The 19,182-nt window shown below is 38.9% G+C and overlaps 1 protein-coding gene across 13 annotated transcripts in view; it reads left to right on the top strand.

Annotated features, from left to right (window-relative positions):
• The window catches only part of DNM3 (dynamin 3), a 646,455-nt gene that overhangs the window by 20,420 nt on the left and 606,853 nt on the right, over nt 1-19,182 (top strand). The window contains exon 1 of one of the 13 annotated variants that reach the window (XM_044943015.2): nt 7,213-8,551. The exons of the other annotated variants lie outside the window; for them this stretch is intronic. The gene's annotated coding sequence lies outside the window, so the exon portion shown is untranslated. Of the gene's footprint in view, nt 1-7,212; nt 8,552-19,182 lie in introns of those variants that run through there. 13 annotated transcript variants of the gene reach the window in all.

Genomic DNA, 19,182 nt, shown 5'->3' with positions numbered 1-19,182 from the left:
AGTAAAAGAAAACCTTCGGGACTAGATTAAATCACTTCAAGGAGAGACTATGGGAAAGAAAGGGAAAAGAAGAAAAGCAGAAGAAAGACACTCTGCAAAGGGAGCCAAGAAGGAGACACCAAAGAGGTAGGAGGTAAATCAAGAGGCTGTTTAGAACTGAGAGTAGAGAGCAGTTATATTGGAGTGGTAGGAATCTCAACTTGGAGCCTACTTGGAGTGAGTTGAGAAGGGAATGGGAACTAAATGGAGATAATATGTGTAGATAGCTCTTCTGAGAAGAAGCTTCAAGAGGGTCTGAGAAGGACTGTAAAGAAAGCTGAGTGCTGAAGAATTGATGCTTTCAAATTGTGGTGCCGGAAAAGACTCTTGAGAGTCCCTTGGACTGCAAGGAGATCAAACCAGTCAATCCTAAAGGAAATCAACCTTGAGTAGTCATTGGAAGGACTGATTGTGAAGCTGAAACTCCAGTACTTAGGCACCTGATGAGAAGAGCCAATTCATTGAGAAAGATCCTGATGTTGGGAAAGATTGAAGGCAAAAGAAGAAGGGGGAGGCAGAAAATGAGATGGTTAGATAGCATCACTAACTCAATGGGCATGAACTTGAGCAAACTCTGGGAGATAGTGGAGGACAGAGGAGCCTGGCGTGCTGCAGTCCATTGGGTCACAAAGAATCAGATACAACTTAGAGACTAAACAACAACAACAAAGAGCATTTTTGTTTGCTAGTGGGAATGATCCAGGAAAAGACATAGATGATACAGGGAAGAAAGGCAGGAGAGGTGGTCAGGAAAGTCTTGAGAAAATGCAGTGGGATGGAGTCCAGAGGTTCTGTTGTGGAAAGGCTCTTAAAGAGGAGGAGGGGCGCCTCATCCATTGGAACTAAAGCATAAAGAAGCTGGTGTAGGCATTAGAGGTCCATAGAGTTGAGAGGGGGAGGATAGGGAAGTTCCAATTTGTTAAGATAACAGCATTAGCTCATAATAGAGTGAGGAGGAGAGGGAGGAATAGAAAGAAGAAAATGTAGGCAAAGAATATCTGAGGGAATGGGAATGTAAATTCAGTAGAGAAATATATTCAAAATGTATGTGAAATTGGCCTTTTCATAAGTTGAAAACAGTTAAGTGGATTCTCTAAAATGCAAGTTTTATCAAGTTACTCTACTGTTAAAATCTGTTACTCAGCTTTTTAGCATGATACACTGTTCCCCTCATGATTGGCCCTCTGCCGCTGTCTCTTCTCCTTTCTTGCTCCTCCTCTCATTCACTATGGTGTTTAGTCCTACTGCACTACTTGGAGTTCCTAGAATGCATCAAGCCCTTTCATGTCTCCATGGCTTAACACATGTTTCTATCTACCTGGAAAGCTCTTTGGGTTCTCTTTTGTCTGCTTACTTTTCAAGAGAGAGCTTTCATCTCTTCTAGGAAGCCTTTACTAAGCTCACAGCTAGAAGATATTCACTAAATGTATGTTGAAAGACTGGAGATTCTTAGAGCTCTGTTGAACTGATCATGAGCTCTTTGAACACAGAAGAATTATCCAGAAAGGCAGTGTTATGTGCACCAAAAGCCAAGGGCTCTTGAGGTTTTGTGGCTTTCTAAGTTTGTTTCTTCATTTGCAAAATCTATGAAGTGGGTTCTAAATATGTTGGACATAGACTCCTCAATAAATGAGAGTTAAAAATAGTGCTTAGGTAAAGCATTACATGTAGCCCAAGAGAGTGTCGCCATGTAATGATCACAGGATACTTGATTTAGTTAAAATCCTACATTTTCTTGGCATGACATTTTAAGACAGATTTTGAAAGACCTGTAACTGAAAGCTGTTTTTCCAAAAGGTAATATTCCTTCAGAATGACTTGTAGATTTCCTGGTTTGGACCTGTGGATGGGTGAATGGAGGAAAACATTTGGTACAGAAGAAAAATATGTATATTTGGACCTACCCTGCAGATTTTCCATTAAGGTTTCCAGCTGCTAGAGGATTAACAAGTTGTGCTAGTGAGGAGGACAGGACCTGGTAACTGGTTAAAAGAAGCTAACGGAACTTATGCTGAGGCTTACTGGGAGGAGGACAAACTCTCAGTTGTCTATAGAACAGAAAGGACTTGTGGAAAATAGTGTTAAGTGGAGGCCCCCTGGGAAAAGAGACTTTTCTATTAGGCTAGAACCAAGAAAAGCACAAAGAGGTCATAGTTTATCTATATAAGATACATGCACAGAAACTCTTATTTGGAATGGGGGTGCAACATTTATTATTGAAGAGTCATTGTGTGCCCTGTTTATTCAGCATCTTTTCCCTTTAAAAATGGTATATAAATTGAATATTTATAAATTGTTTTCTTAACACTTTGTATTATCATATTAGAGATGCTTTAATTTTCAGATTTTTCTCTGCAAAGGTTTCTAATTTTTGCTTGAAAAGTTTTTCTTAGCATGTAGTTTGGAGTTTTAGAGTGAGAATCTTTGTGAGGCTAAATTGTTTTATAATTGATCATTCCTTAATTTCTCTTTTATAGCAGATGCTTAAAATCTAGCAGGTTTTCTTAATTGGTGAGAAACATTCCTTATAAGAACTTAGCTATCATCACTGCAAATAAAACCATTTAAAATTTAGATTTATTTATATCCTGTTTTCCCACAGAGGATTTGAGGCATTAATAGCTTCCTATATTCATTCTTTTTTTTTTTTTAACAAATAAGCAATGCCAGTATTTATTGGAGAATTATTTAGCTTACTTTCAGTATACTGTCATTAAAAGAAAAGACTATCATTATACTTTTTCAATATATTTTTCAATATACTATCACTAAAAGAAGGACTGATGCTGAAGCTGAAACTCCAATTCTTTGGCCACCTGATGTGAAGAACTGACTCCTTGGAAAAGACCCTGATGCTGGGAAAGATTTAAGGCAGGAGAAGGGGACAACAGAGGATTAGATGGTTGGATGGCATCACCAACTTGATGGGTATGAGTTTGGGCAAGCTCTGGGAGTTGGTGATGGACAGGGAAGCCTGGTGTGCTGCAGTCCACGGGGTTGCAAAGAGTTGGACCCGACTGAGTGACTGAACTGAAAAGAAAAGAGAAATAGAAACAGCAGAGGATACATCACCAAATTGGATTTTGACAGACATCCAGATTTAAACAGTGCTGGGACGTCCCAATTGGGAAAGGGTCCTAGGTAGTAGGTCTATTCCAAGGGTGAGACTTCAAAATTTGCAGTTTGGGGTTCCTCCTTAAAATCCCAGGCCACAGACTGATATCATCACTGATGTTTGAGCTAATTGCAGCTCTGGCTTCACATTAATGTAGTTTGTTTTGTCTTGTAAAACTTAGAATGTTGTTAGGCCTGGGGATTGGTTGGCCAGACCCTCTCCAGGGATTCAACAGTCTCAAGATTCATCCCCTATCTTATCTATGGCCACGCAGCTTGCGCTCACAGCAGGCAGGTAGTCAGGGCAGTGTCCAGGCCGGTCAGAGACAAGTCAGAGGCCTATTCTGCTTATTATGGTTTCTGTAGCCTGAACAAGACTTCAATTTTAACTTCCTTAACAGGAGTGCAAGCTCTATGCACCATGGGCTTCAGTAGTTTAGGCGCATGGGCTTAGTTGCTCTGCATCATGTGGAATCTTCCCTAACCAGGGGTTGAACACGTTTCCTGCACCGGCAGGCAGATTCTTTACCACTGGATTACCAGGGAAGTCCACTAGGTTTTAGAGATCTTCCAATGTTATTTATTCTTTCAAGTAAAAATTGTGTTCATTAAAAGAGGGTAAATCAGCTCATACAAGTTATTTTCCTTGGGACACAGTACTTTAGAATATAGCAGGAATACATGATGTATACGTCCCATGTCGTCAGAGAAGATACTTGTTTTTAAATAAAATAACTGTTTATTAGCATTTTAAGATATGAACTTAAAAACTTTGGATTTTTCTAAAAGAAGCAACTCATTTTTGCAGTACGAAATACAATATAACAATATTTGTTCAGGGCATAAGTTAAGATTAGAACACCATCTTCTGAATTTCATCTAAGCATGAGAAATTTAACAGTCTGATATTCATACCAGGTTTTAAAAAATTACTCTAGCACAAGTGGATAAAAGTAGATTTTAGAATTATACTGTTCTGTCAGTTAGTCAGTTCAGTTGCTCAGTCATGTCTGACTCTTTGCGACCCCATGAACTGCAGCACACCAGGCCTCCTTGTCCATCACCAACTCCTTGAGTTTACTCAAACTCATGTCCATTGAGTCAGTGATGCCAACCAACCATCTCATCCTCTTTCGCCCCCTTCTCCTCCTGCCCTCAATCTTTCCCAGCATCAGGGTCTTTTCAAATGAGTCGGTTCTTTTCATCAGGTGGCCAAAGTATTGGAGTGTCAGCTTCAGCATCAGTCCTTCCAATGAATATTCAGGACTGATTTCCTTTAGGATGGATTGGTTGGATCTTGTAGTCCAAGGGACTCTCAAGAGTCTTTTCCAACACCACATTTCAAAAGTATCAGTTCTTTGGCGCTCAGCTTTCTTGATAGTCCAACTCTCACATCCATACATAACCACTGGAAAAGCCATAGCTTTGACTAGATGGACCTTTGTTGACAAAGTATTGTCTCTGCTTTTTAATATGCTGTCTGGTTATACCATTTTATACCACATCATAATATGATATAATTTACTTGTTTTCCTCTTACAGTGTATCAGATCTTTTAGAGCATCATCAGAGAAAAGTTAGCATCCCCCAAGCAAACTCACTTCAGAGGAAAAACATACCTATTTTATGCCATCAAGCTTAACATTAATTGTTCAAGGAAGCAGCACCATTAAGATGCACTCATGTAGAACTTTACTTGTCTATGTAATTATTGCCTGTCAATTAAGTCCCATCATTAAGCTTTTTTTCCTTAATATATATATTTTATTGAAGCTTAGTTAACTTACAGTGTTTCAGGTGCACAGCAAGGTGATTCAGTTATACATATATAATGTATTATTTTTGAAATTATTTTCCATCATAGATTATTACAAGATGTTGATATATAGTTCTCTGTGCGACTCAGTAAACCTTTGTTGCTTGTTGCATATCTATTTTTTATTTAGAAATCTAGCATTCTATTCATAATAAGTCAAACAAGTGAAATCAAAATGTCATAAATTTTTTAGTTAGGAAAAAATTCATGTTTACTAAAATATATTATGCACATTATTTATGTATACATATATATGCAAAAGCTATTCTACTAGATTTGATAAAGGCTTGAAAAAGAACAAAAAATAACAAAAGAGATGGATAAATTGGAAAACATAAACTAAATTAAATGGGATCATTGAATATAAAATATAAAAAGTGAAACAAACTAGATAAAAGTAAAAGATCATCATATAGTCCAGTTGTTTTTATTTTTTATTTTTTTCAGTTGTTTTTAAACATGACTGTTCATTAGAAGCATATCTGGAACTCTGGAGAAAAAAACAATACCTGGGCATTTGTATTTCTCAAAAAATTTCAAGGTAATTCTGATATGCATCTGGATTTTAAAATGTGATTACAGGTTTTTCTATTAAATTGTAGTTTTGGTGCTACAGAGTTCTATTATTTTTCTGTTGACCAATCTTGATACAAAGGTATTAAGTAAGTAATAGTTACATAATCACAACTGTAAAAGATGTTTATCGGTTTTTAAAGTTAGTAGCCAGACAAAATATAAAAGATAATTACAATTGCATGCAATAATGGAAACATGATTAACTTAACAATATAAAATAATTATATACAGTTGAGGGGGGCTGTTTAAGTGGAGTGAGGGAAGTAAGTGGAAGTGCATACATGTACATGTTTTCACCCACCCAGCCAGTCTATGTCCTTTGGTTGGTGCATTTAATCCATTTACATTTAAGGTAGTTATCAATATGTATGATCCTATTACCGTTTGCTTAATTGTTTGGGGTTTAATTTTCTGTAGGTCTTTCCCTTCTTTTGTGTTTCCTGCCTAGAGAAGTTCCTTTAACATTTGTTGTAAAGCTACTTTGGTGGTGCTGAATTCTCTTAACTTTTGCTTGTCTGGAAAGCTCTTGATTTCCCCATCAAATCTGAAGGAGAGTCTTGCTGGGTAGAGTATCCTTGGTTGTAGGTTCTTCCCTTTCATCACTTTAAATATATCATGCCATTCCCTTCTGGCTTGTAAGTTTCTGTTGAGAAATCAGCTGATAGTCTGATGGGAGTTCCCTTGTATGTTATTTGTCATTTTTCCCTTGTTGCTTTTAATATTTTATCTGTCTTTAATTTTTGCCGGTTTGATTACTGTGTGTCTCGGTGTGTTCCTCCTTGGGTCTATCCTGGTTGAGACTGTCTGTGCTTTCTGGACTTGGTTGACTATTTCCTTTCCCATGTTAGGGAAGTTTTCAGCTAATGTCTCTTCAAATACTTTCTCAGGTCCTTTCTCTCTTCTCCTTCTGGGACCCCTATAATGTGAATGTTGGTGCATTTCATTCTGTCCCAGAGGTCTCTTAGGCTCTCTTCATTTCGTTTCATTCTTTTTTTATATTCTGTTCTGTGGCAATGATTTCCACCATTCTGTCCTCCAGGTCATTTATCTGTTCTTCTGTCTCAGTTATTCTGCTGTTGATTCCTTCTAGTGTATTCTTCATCTCTGTTTGTTTCTTCTTCAGTTCTTGTAGGTCTTTGGTAAATATTTCTTGCATCTTCTCAATCTTTGACTCCATTGTTTTCCCTGAAATCCCGGATCATCTTCACTGTCATTACTCTGAATTCTTTTTCTGGAAGGTTGCCTATAATCATTTCATTTCGTTGTTTTTCTGGGGTTTTATCTTGTCCTTTCATCTGGGACATAACTTTCTCCTTTTTCATCATGATTAACTTTCTGTAATATGGTTTTTATTTTAGCCACTGTGAGACTTTGCTTCTTCTGTCTTCGCTCTGATGATGAGGCTAAGAGGCTTGTGTAAGCTTCTTGATGGGAGGGACTGGTGATGGGAAAAACTGGGTCTAGTTCTATGGGTTCTTTTATAGGGTTAATGGTGAACTCCAAGAGGGTTTATGCCAAGGGGGACCTTTCTGTCCTGCTGCTGCCAGTGCCCCTGTCCCTGTGGTCAGCTCTTCCTGACCCATGCCTCCACAGGAGGCACTCCAACACTAGCAGGTAGTTTTGGTTCAGTCTCCTGTGGGGTCACTGCTCCTTTGCTCTGGGTCTTGGTGTGCATAAGATTTTGTTTGCGCCCTCTAAAACTAGAGTCTCTTTGTTTCCCCCAGTCCTATGGAAGTCTTATAATCAAATCTTGCTGGGCTTCAAGGTCAGATTCCCTGGGGATTGCCCTTTGTCAGTCCCTTTGTCAGATCCCCAGGCTGGGAAGCCTGTCATGGGGTTCAGAACCTTCACAACAGTGGGAAAACTTCTTTGGTGGTATTGTTCTCCAGGTTGTTGGTCACCCAACCAGTGGGTATTGGGTTTGATTTTGTCGTGAACTTGCTCCTCCTACCATCTTTCTCTTTGGACATGGGGTGTCTTTTTTGGGTGCATTCCAATGTCCTCCTGTCAATGATTGTTCAACAGCTAGTTGCAATTTTGGTACTCTTACAGGAGGAGATGAGTGCAAAAGCAAAGTATGATCATTTAGTTTTATTATCAGAAAGGAGGAAGAAACATTCATATCCATACACTTTACTTTCTAGCTAAGTCAAGAGTAGTTTCTCATATTTTATAGCAACCAGTAGTAGCTTCCTTTCTCTGTGATCTCATCCATTATCGGAGTTCAGCTTGGCAGGTGACTTTGGAATCTTGAGCCTGGATCTCATTTCCATATTGCAGATGTGTGCTGAAATTTCCACTTAAATGCTCATACTTTCAGTAAGAGATTCATCATCTTCCCCAGATGGCTCATTTCCTATGTGTGTTAGTGCCTTTCTGTTCTCTTAATCAACAAACCTTAAAACTTCCATATTTTCTTCAACTTGCCACTCCTCACACCAGCTAAATGTGAGGCTTCTATTTCAGTGGTGCCTTTGCATTCTCTTGGTGTTTTTCCACTTTTGTGGTTCAGTTCTGAACTTATTTTCCTCTTGCCTGCTCCATTACAATAGCTTGTTTAATAGCCTCAGTTCTTCCAATGTCAACCCCTGTCTAAATTGTCTTAAATACTCTTGCCAGGCTTCTCTTAAAGCACAACTCTCATCATCATTAGCTCCTTGTCCCAACATAATAATATCCTAACTCCTTGGCATGACATTTAAAGCTTTGATGATCTGGCCATCAACTACTTTCCAGCAGAGTCTTCCATTCCTCTCACTCACACACTGTAGGTACCACTCTCTGGAATGTTCCTTTTACATGTTTCATTCCCTTGCATCATTACCCATACTGTTTCCTCCATCTAGAATCCTTTTGCTCTTCCTGTCCCTCCCATTTTAATTCAACTCATGAAAATTTTCCTGAGTCTTTGTCATAAACAATGGTTTGTGGTAGCTATTGTGGATTCAGAGATAAGAATGATTGCTCTTTCCCTTGAAGACGTCACAACTGTTTTCAGAGGCATCAGTAAGTTGAAGTTTACATGTTGTTTCCTCTGTGAAGCCTTTCTAATTTCCTAGCTTAAATTTACTTTCTTTCATGTTTTTAAAAGTCCTCTCTTTTTTATTTTTCAAGCTTTTTATACAGCTTCAAGGGTTACTTTCCATTTACAGTTACTACAAAATATTGGCAATATTCTCTGTGTTGTACGATATATCCTTGAGTCTACCTATCTTATACCAACTATCCCTATCTTATACCCAGTAGTTTGTGCCTCTCACTTCCCCACCTCTGTTGCCTGCTCCTCACCCCACTTTGCACTGGTAACACTAACTTGTACTCTGTATCTCTCACTTATAAATGTTATATAGGCCTTATCTTATGGATATTCTAAATATTATTGTTTTATATGCTTCATTATGTTATAAGCTTCTGTGCATCACATTACCTGCATCCTTAGCTCCCTATGCATGACGTGCTATAACTTTCATATGGTAGGTGTTCAATAACTTTTTGCAGGGTTGCATACATGGCCAATTAGCTAAGATGATGCATAGGTCCTGAAAAGTAGGTATCATTGTCTGTCAAAGTACCCACAGAGGATATTCTTAGGGTCCTGTTTGAAAACTTGTTTTTAGGTCTTATCTTAAAAGCTTCAGTTCACTTCAGTCCAGTCACTCAGTCGTGTCTGACTCTTTGTGACCCCATGAATTGCAGCACGCCAGGCCCCCCGTCCATCACCAACTCCTGGAGTTCACTCAAACTCATGTCCATTGAGTCGGTGATGCCATCCATCCATCTCATCCTCTGTCATCCCCTTCTCCTCCTGCCCCCAATCCCCCCAGCATCAGTCTTTTCCAATGAGTCAACTCTTCGCATGAGGTGGCCAAAGTATTGGAGTTTCAGCTTCAGCATCAGTCCTTCCAAAGAACACCCAGGACTAATCTCCTTTAGAATGGACTGGTTGAATCTCCTTGCAGTCCAAGGGACTCTCAAGAGTCTTCTCCAACACCACAGTTCAAAAGCATCAATTCTTTGGCACTCAGCTTTCTTCACAGTCCAACTCTCACATCCTTACATGACCACAGGAAAAACCATAGCCTTGACTAGACGGACCTTTGTTGACAAAGTAATGTCTCTGCTTTTTAATATGCTATCTAGGTTGGTCATAATTTTCCTTCCAAGGAGTAAGCGTCTTTTAATTTCATGGCTGCAATCACCATCTGCAGTGATTTTGGAGCCCAAAAAAACAAAGTCTGACACTGTTTCCACTGTTTCCCCATCTATTTCCCATGAATTGATGGGACCAGATGCCATGATCTTAGTTTTCTGAATGTTGAGCTTTAAGCCAACCTTTTCACTCTCCTCTTAAAAGCTTAGGTGAGTGTAAGTTTCAACAAAGGCCAAACATTTAAAAAGTTTTCCACCACGTGTGTAACCACACATGGAGTGCAGGCTTTGAAGTCAGCAGGAACTCTACATAGCATGTGGAGAAGAGCCTGAAATAATTTGGACATGGAAAGGAGTCATACTTTCAGGAAAGGCCTCCCAAAAGAACAAGTGAGCTGAAGATCAGGCTTAGAATGGATCTGAACCAATCTTGTATTCACATGAGAGATGATGGCTTTTCAAATTTGAAATAACTGACTAGTCTGTTGTGGAAATGGTTACTGGTTAAGTAACTGAAGAATCCCCGTCTTCCTATCCCCACTATGATTACTTCATTTCATTAAAAAACCTGTATTTTATTTTTTGAAATCATTTATATTTCATTTTTTATTTTTGCCTGGCCTCCATGGCATGTGGGATCTCAATTCCTTGGCCAGAGTTTGAACTCCTGCCCCCTGCAGTGGAGGTGCGCAGTCCTAATCACTGGACTGCCATGGAGTTCCCCTAAAAAAACTCACATTTCGAGCCTCCAATATTTGAATTATAGAGGTCAAATCTGTTTTAGGCTTTACTCGGTTGTATCCATGACTCATCCAGGCCAGGATTCTTCTGCTAATAGATACTGAAGTATTGTGCTGTGGGGAGATACTGGGCCATGGCCTCATTTTCATGTTAATCCTAAACTAAGGTTAGATGTACCTAACATATTTTTCATATACTTTTCATATTGTATTTTTTGTGCATTTTCTTTGAATTTGCTTTTATTTAAAACTGACTTCTTCGTGGCATAATGTATGCTTCATATGTATAATTCACTTTGGAAATTATTTTTTCTTTTTTAATTGGAGGATAATTGGTTTATAATGTGTTGATTTCTGCAATAAAACAATGCAAATCAGCCATAATTTTATATATATATATATATATATATCCCCTCCTTCTTGAACCTCCCTCCCCACTCCCATCCCACCCCTCTAGGTTGTCACAGAGTGCCAGACTGTGTCATAGAGCAGCTTCCCACTAAAACACTGTCTGTTTTACACATTATTGATTATTTTTGGCTGCACTGGGTCTTTGTTGCTTTGAGAGAGCTTTCTCTAGTTGCAGTGAGTGGGGGCTGCTCTTTATTGTAGTGCACGGGCTTCCCACTGTGGTGGCTTCTCTGGTTGTGGAACTCAGGCTCTAGGTGAGTGAGCTTCAGTAGTTGTGGCTCTCAGGCCCTGTAGGATGGGTTCAGTGCTTGTGGCACACTGGCTTATTTGCCCCAAAGCATGTGGAATCTTCCTGGACCAGGGATGGAACCCATGTCTGGCCAGGTGGATTCTTATCCACTGTGCCACCAGGGAAGTCCCACTTTGGAAATTATTAACAGGCCCCAAATTTACATGCTTAAGTGTCAAAGAATTCTTATCATCCCAGTGTTTGGCATTTTTGGGTTCTTACTTCAGTGATTACCTTTGATCATATATGGCACATTTATATAGTTCCTATATGCTGTCAAAGATGCCACAATTTTAAGATGCACCATTATTTTACAAACAGCTAAGAAAAAAAAAATTGTTATTTAAACACACACTTTCCTGTGTTTTATACTTATTGGAACAGCTCTCAGACTTTAGAAAGATATTTTTTATCATATGTCACTCATATGTATATGTAAGTTGTAAGAAGTTAATAAAATAAATTGGTTAATTATTCCCCAAACTTCTTCATATTGGCTCTAACTCATGAATTACTCTTCAGGCATGACTGATGTTTGTGTTTTTCCACCCAGTATCATCCCCCGTACTGTTAAGAATGTTGGTGGTGAAGCATTTCTTTAAAAAGTGCTTCTTATACGATATTTGTATATATATGAAATCGATGGTACTGATGAACCGATTTGCAGCTCAGGAATAGAGACACAGAAAACAGACTTGTGGACGCAGCGGGGGAAGGAGAGGCTGGGATGAATTGGGAGAGTAGCATTGAAACATGTACATTATCATGTATAAAATAGATAGCTAATGGGAAGTCGCTTTATAACATAGGGAGCTTAACCCGGTTCTCTATAACAACCTAGAAGGGTAGGATGGCATGGAGCAGTGGGCAGGTGGTTCAAGAAGGAGGGGACATATGTATATTTTTGGCTGATTCATGTCATTGTATGTCAGAAACCAATACAACATTATAAAGCAATTATCATCCAATTAAAATTTTTTTAAAAAGTGCTTCTTGGTTGAATAAATGTTGCTTCCTAAGACACAGAAACTTTTAGAGCTAATGAGTTTTAGAATTCTTTGGTTCACTCCCTGGGACCCACCCTCCATGGTGAGAGTGTAGAGTGGTGTCCTGTCCTCAGCTCTTGGCATGCCAGGCATCCATCTCTCTGGCTTGCCCAGGCCAAGGGTTAGAAACCAAAACACACTGAAGTACTTGGTGCCAAGCCAAGTGATTTTTCCTGTTTTCAACCTTGACACTGTAGTCTGCACATTGCCTGAATGAGTGGAAAATTTTGAGCAAGAAGTAACTTCTTGCCAGATCTATTTGAAATGCTCAAATCCACCTCTTTAATGGCATCTTTGTAGACATGCGTAATTGAGTTAGAGATGTCATAATCTAGGCAATTTTTTCTGCCAGAAAGGAAAAAAGAATCAGCTCTCTTGTAAATCAGTACGTATTGGCAACTGTGGCTTGTTTTATTAAGCAAGGAGTAACCTCTATCTTTTGAAAAATGTAATTTTTTATTTTGTCTTTCATTTATAGAGCAATTGCAGTATGAGAAAAGACAAACGAAACTTCCTGGTGTCCTTTATATAATTTCTCAAACTACAGTTGCAGGGGCTAATTGTTACTACATGAGATTTTTTGAGGCTGTGTATTTGAACATCATATATTTGGTCTTGTGGAAAAAAAAAATTTGTGAATGCTTTTGGCTACAAAGTACCATGTTCCCCTTTGAATTAGGGTATGTGAAAACAACTGGCACATAGCCCAAGTGCTATTTCCTTTGTGCTCCCCTATCTGTTGCTGCCCTGAACATGCCTGAGGAACTGTCATTTGCTTGCTCACTGCTTGGCCACATAGGATCTGGCCAAGATCCTGTTCCCCAAGATAGCTTCTCCAGTGTGTGAATTTCACTCTTGCTTGAGTTTGTCTCTTCAGAGGCATTTCCTCACAAGGGAAGCAGATAGTTGTATCTGTCATTGTAGTTAACTATTGAATTGTGTTGCTTCATTCTAGAATCATCCCTTTTCTTTAGTTTATTCTAGCCACGTTTTTCCTGCACCCATATCTACAAAGAAACATAAGCTCTTGACCTGAAATTTTCTGGTTCTTTATTTTCTCTTTTTCCATTTACTTAATTATAAATGAATTCATGTCATGAATTATAATCATTAGTTCTCATGGAGATATGATGCTGAGTTATAATCACTAAAATATTTTACTGCCATACCTTATTTTTATTGTTTGAGAAATTAAAACTGATGCTTATAGGTGATAAATGTTTTGTGCTACCTCAGGATAGAAATCAACTTATTAACAATTACTTTCAGTTTAATTTAACCTTCAAATAGTTAAAGGTGGAAATATAACTTTACATAGGCTCAAGTTAATTTTTTTAAAATTGTAGTTGATTTACAATGTTGTTAGTTTCTGGTGTACAGCAAAGTGAATGCTATATATGTGTGTGTGTATATATATATATATTCTTTTGCATACTCTTTTCCTTGAGGGTTTATAACATGATATTGAATATAGTTCCCTGTGCTATACAGCAGGACCTTGTTGTTTATCTATGTTATGTATATGGTAGTTTGGGTATGTGTCTGTGCTCAGTCACTCAGTCATGTCCAACTCTTTGTGGTCCCATGGACTGTAGCCTGCCAGGCTCCTCTGTCATATTTTCCAGGCAAGAATACCGGACTGTGTTGCCACTTCCTACTTCAGGGAATCTTCCTGACCCAGGGATTGAACCTGCATCTCTTGCATCTCCTGCATTGGCAGGTGGATTCTTTATGTCAGCCTCCATCTGGGAAGCCCATATAGTAGTTTATGTCTGCTAATTCAAGTTAATTGTTTTTAATATGGAAAGTCCTGACATGTCCTGTAATTTTAGGTACAGCAGCTCATATCTGATATTCAGCTTTCTTCACTAGTCATTTTGATCATAAAGCCATAATTAGGTACCGTTGGTGGGAGTTACTAGAGGTGAATATGTATTAATAGTACCTAAGAAGACAAATGTGCTTTGAAGAACTGTTTTTGCTGTCGGTTCTGATGGCTTGCTTCAGAACCTATTTAAATACTTGTATATTTGCTATCACTATGTTTTCCATTGTTATGAAAATATTAACTAGTATCTGTTTGACATAAATTGCCCCCTATATTCCTTACTGGTTTAAAGTAAAATTGGTGACATATGTATATAATTTTTGTGGACTCTTACTATATCCTCATTAAGAAAACATGACTGAAAATGTTAGGTGGAACCAGTTGAAAACTAATGCGATTATATTTTAATTGTGAACTAGCTGATGATCTGGGAGTCTTTTTCTCATTTGGGACTTGTATACTTTTGAAGTCTCTTGTGTATTGTTCACTGTTCTGCAGAAGGTTCATGCTAGTTGCCTGAAATAGGAAGTAAAAGTTGAGCTTCAGTAAAATGGTTTCTATTGAACACTTATTATATACCAATTACTTTGCAAAACAGATTATGTATCAAGAGATATAGAATGTTTTCTACACTCAAAATTATATGCTATTAATAAAAGTAAAAATATCCAGTTTGCACTGGATATTGTCCTAAGTGGTGGGGCAGAGAGGGTTGTTTGAAATGGAGGTTTGGGGTGGAGGTCAGGGAGGAACTGGTGCCCATTGTTTAGAAATGGGCAATACACAGTTGTATATGGTATTCAGTTCAGTTCAGTTGCTCAGTCGTATCCAACTCTTTGTGACCCCATGAACCGCAGCATGCCAGGCCTCCCTGTCCATCACCAACTCCTGAAGTTTACCCAAATTCATGTTCAGTGAGTCGCTGATGCCATCCAACCATCTCATCCTCTGCCGTCCCCTTCTCCTCCTGCCCTCAATCTTTCCCAGCATCAGGGTCCTTTCAAATGAGTCAGCACTTTGCATCAGGTGGCCAAAGTATTGGAGTTTCAGCTTCAGCATTAGTCCTTCCAAAGAACACCCAGGACTAATCTCCTTTAGGATGGACTATGTGGATCTCCTTGGAGTCCAAGGGGCTCTCAAGAGTCTTCTCCAACACCACAGTTCAAAAACATCAATTCTTTGGCTCTCAGCTTTCTTTATAGTCCAACTCTCAAATCCATACATGACCACTGGAAAAACCATAGCCTTGACTAGATGGACCTTTGTTGACAAAGTAATGTCTCTGCTTTTGAATATGCTGTCTAGGTTGGTCATAATTTTCCTTCCAAGGAGTAAGCATCTTTTTAATTATAGATATTGTATAGATATAATACACAGTCATGTATGTATTCTGTGCTCAATTCCTGGAGCCGTAAGAACAGATGGGTATGTTGCTGTTAGGGATCTGATTTTACCAAATATTAAACAATTCTTCATGAAATTCCAAAAATAAAGTACAGTCTTTTCTCATTTTACATGGTAGTTTTATTCTGAGAAAATCCAATGTGTTGCTTAAATTCTTGTTTGTATATAAAGCAGAATTAGATTCCAGCTCAGATAGCTTCACCTATATGGAGGTGTAGAAAGTTTGATTAGAAAATTAACAGGATGTGGGGTAGATGTTCAGTGTATAGGACTCTCTCCCTAATTCAGGATGTTTAACATTCCTGGTTCTGCAGTCACTGTGAAATATCGTCAATAATTTCCAGACTGCCCTCCTTTGACAGCCAGTGCCTTAGTGTAATATCAATCACTATGTAACTTCTGTATCCCAATTTTCCCATTTTGTTTAAGTATTTGATTGTTGCTGTTTTGATTTTAGCTGCCAAAGAGGACGTTTAAAATGTAATCCTCTAATAAGTCAAAGGTCATGTGTTATTTAAATATTTTCTCCAGGAAGATTAATTCTGTGGATTTCATAAGTAGTATATTCTTTATTCAATTTAGCCACATTTGCTAAGCTAGGTACCATGTAGGTCTGAGCTATGGCTTTTGCTCTTATGTGGATGGCTAATAGCCCATCAGGAAAATCAGTTGGGTGGTGAGTGTGTGGAGAATTGGACAGATGATAAAACTTTGTGGAGGGTTGAGGGAAGGTCAGGGGAAATGACAGAGATTGTTACATTTGAGTTAGGTCTTAAGGAAAGAGGATGATTTTTACAGGATTTAGGAGCATACTGTTTTGTAACAGAAAGTTGAATTTCACTACCTTCTAGTGTTGGAGGGCCCATTGTGGAGGCGTGGGTTGACAAGGGCTCACTACAGGGACAGTGGCACTGGAAGGTTCCCCTTTAGCATAAACCCTCTTGGAGTTTGCCATTAACCTTATGGCTGGGTTGCCTCAGTCCAAACAACTACCAGGGAGGGAGTGAAGCCCCACCTATCAGCAGATAATTGCAACTAAAAGTTTACTGAGCAAGACCCTGCCCATCAGAGCAAGACCCAGTTTTTGCCATCACCAGTCCCTCCCATCAAGAAGCTTACACAAGCCTGTTAGCTTCATCCATCAGAGGGCAGACAGAAGAAGCAAGAAGTCTTACAGCAGATAAAGCAAAAACCATAGTACAGAAAGTTAATCATAATTAAAAGCAGAAAGTATGTTCCAGATGAAGGGACAAGATAAAACCCCAGAAAAGCAACTAAATGAAATGAAGATAGGCAACCTTCCAGAAAAGAATTCAGAATAATGATAGTGAAGATGAACCAGGATCTCGGGAATACAATGGAGGCAAAGATTGAGAGGATGAAATAAATGTTTACCAAAGACCTACAAAAACTAAAGAAGAAACAAACAGAGATGAAGAATACACTAGAAGGAATCAATAGCAGAATAACTGAGACAGAAGAACAGATAAATGACCTGGAGGACAGAATGGTGGAAATCATTGCCATAGAATGGAATATAGAAAAAAGAATGAAAAGAAATGAAGAGAGCCTAAGAGACCCCTGGGACAACATTATACACACAACCATTTACATTATAGGGGTCCCAGAAGGAGAAGAGAGAGATAAAGGACCTGACAAAATATTTGAGGAGATAATTAGCTGAAAACATCCCTAACATGGGAAAGTAAATAGTCAACCAAGTTCAGGAAGCACAGAGAGTTCCAACCAGGAGAGACCCAAGGAGGAACACACTGAGACATGCAGTAATCAAACTGGCAAAAATTAAAGGCACTTTCTTCAAGAGGCTCTTTAGTTCTTCTTCACTTTCTGCCATAAGGGTAGTGTCATCTGCATATCTGAGGTTATTGATATCTCTCCCAGAAATCTTGATTCCAGCTTGTGCTTCCTTCAGCCCAGTGTTTCTCATGATGTACTCTGCATATAAGTTAAATAAGCAGGGTGACAATATACAGCCTTGATGAACTCCTTTTCCTATTTGGAACCAGTCTGTTGTTCCATGTCCAGTTCTAACTGTTGCTTCCTGACCTGCATACAGGTTTCTCAAGAGGCAGGTCAGGTGGTCTGCTTTCCCATCTCTTTCAGAATTTTCCACAGTTTATTGTGATCCACACAGTCAAAGGCTTTGGCATAGTCAAATTAAGTTTCCTTTATTATTTGGGGTTTCATTTTCTGTAGGTCTTTTCCTTCTCTTTGTTTCCTGCCTAGAGAATTTCCTTTAACATTTGTTGTAAAGCTAGTTTGGTGGTGCTGAATTCTCTTAACTTGAGTGGACTCCAGGAGCTGGTGATGGACAGGGAGGCCTGGCGTGATGTGGTTCACGGGGTCGCAAAGAGTCAGACACGACTAAGCGACTGAACTGAACTGAATTAAGGAAAACGGTAATAGGATCATACATATTGATAACTACCTTAAATGTAAATGGATTATATGCACCAACCAAAAGACATAGACTGGTTGGTTGGGTGCAAACATGTGCACTTCCATTTACCACATCACTCTGCTTGAAGCCACCCACTCCACCAAATTATATGTAATTATTTTATATTGTTAAGTTAATCATGTTCCCATTGTGGCATGCAATTGTAGTTATCTTTTATATTTTGTCAGGCTACTGATGGTGAAAAACTGATAAACATCTTTTACTATTGTGATGGCAAGAATACACAGAAGAACTGTACAAAGAAGATCTTCATGACCCAGATAAGCATGATGGTGTGATCACTCACCTAGAGCCAGACATCTTGGAATGTGAAGTCAAGTGGGCCTTAGAAAGCATCACTACAAACAAAGCTAGTGGAGGTGATAGAATTCCAGTTGAGCTATTCCAAATCCTGAAAGCTGCTGATCCTGCAGCTGTGAAAGTGCTGCACTCAATATGCCAGCAAATTTGGAAAACTCAGCAGTGGCCACAGGACTGGAAAAGGTCAGTTTTCATTCCAATCCCAAAGAAAGGCAATGCCAAAGAATGCTCAAACTACTGCACAATTGCACTCATCTCACACGCTAGTAAAGTAATGCTCAAAATTCTCCAAGCCAGGCTTCAGCAATATGCGAACCATGAACTTCCTGATGTTCAAGCTAGTTTTAGAAAAGGCAGAGGAACCAGAGATCAAATTGCCAACATCCACTGGATCATGGAAGAAGCAAGAGAGTTCCAGAAAAACGTCTATTTCTGTTTTATTGACTATGCCAAAGCCTTTGACTGTGTGGATCACAATAAACTGTGGAAAATTCTGAAAGAGATGGGAATACCAGACCACCTGATCTGCCTCTTGAGAAATTTGTATGCAGGTCAGGAAGCAACAGTTAGAACTGGACATGGAGCAACAGACTGGTTCCAAATAGGAAAAGGAATTTGTCAAGGCTGTGTATTGTCACCCTGCTTATTTAGCTTATATGCAGAGTACATCATGAGAAACGCTGGACTGGAAGAAACACAAGCTGGAATCAAGATTGCCGGGAGAAATATCAATAACCTCAGATATTCAGATGACACCACCCTTATGGCAGAAAGTGAAGAGGAACTCAAAAGCCTCTTGATGAAAGTGAAAGTGGAGAGTGAAAAAGTTGGCTTAAAGCTCAACTTTCAGAAAACGAGGATCATGGCATCCGGTCCCATCACTTCATGGGAAATAGATGGGGAAACAGTGGAAACAGTGTCAGACTTTATTTTTCTGGGCTCCAAAATCACTACAGATGGTGACTGCAACCATGAAATTAAAAGACGC

This window comes from Bubalus bubalis, chromosome 5, assembly GCF_019923935.1.
Source record: "Bubalus bubalis isolate 160015118507 breed Murrah chromosome 5, NDDB_SH_1, whole genome shotgun sequence".
Lineage (NCBI taxonomy): Eukaryota > Metazoa > Chordata > Mammalia > Artiodactyla > Bovidae > Bubalus > Bubalus bubalis.
The sequence above is the reverse complement of the archived record's forward strand: the minus strand, read 5'-3'. Positions and strand labels throughout refer to the sequence as shown.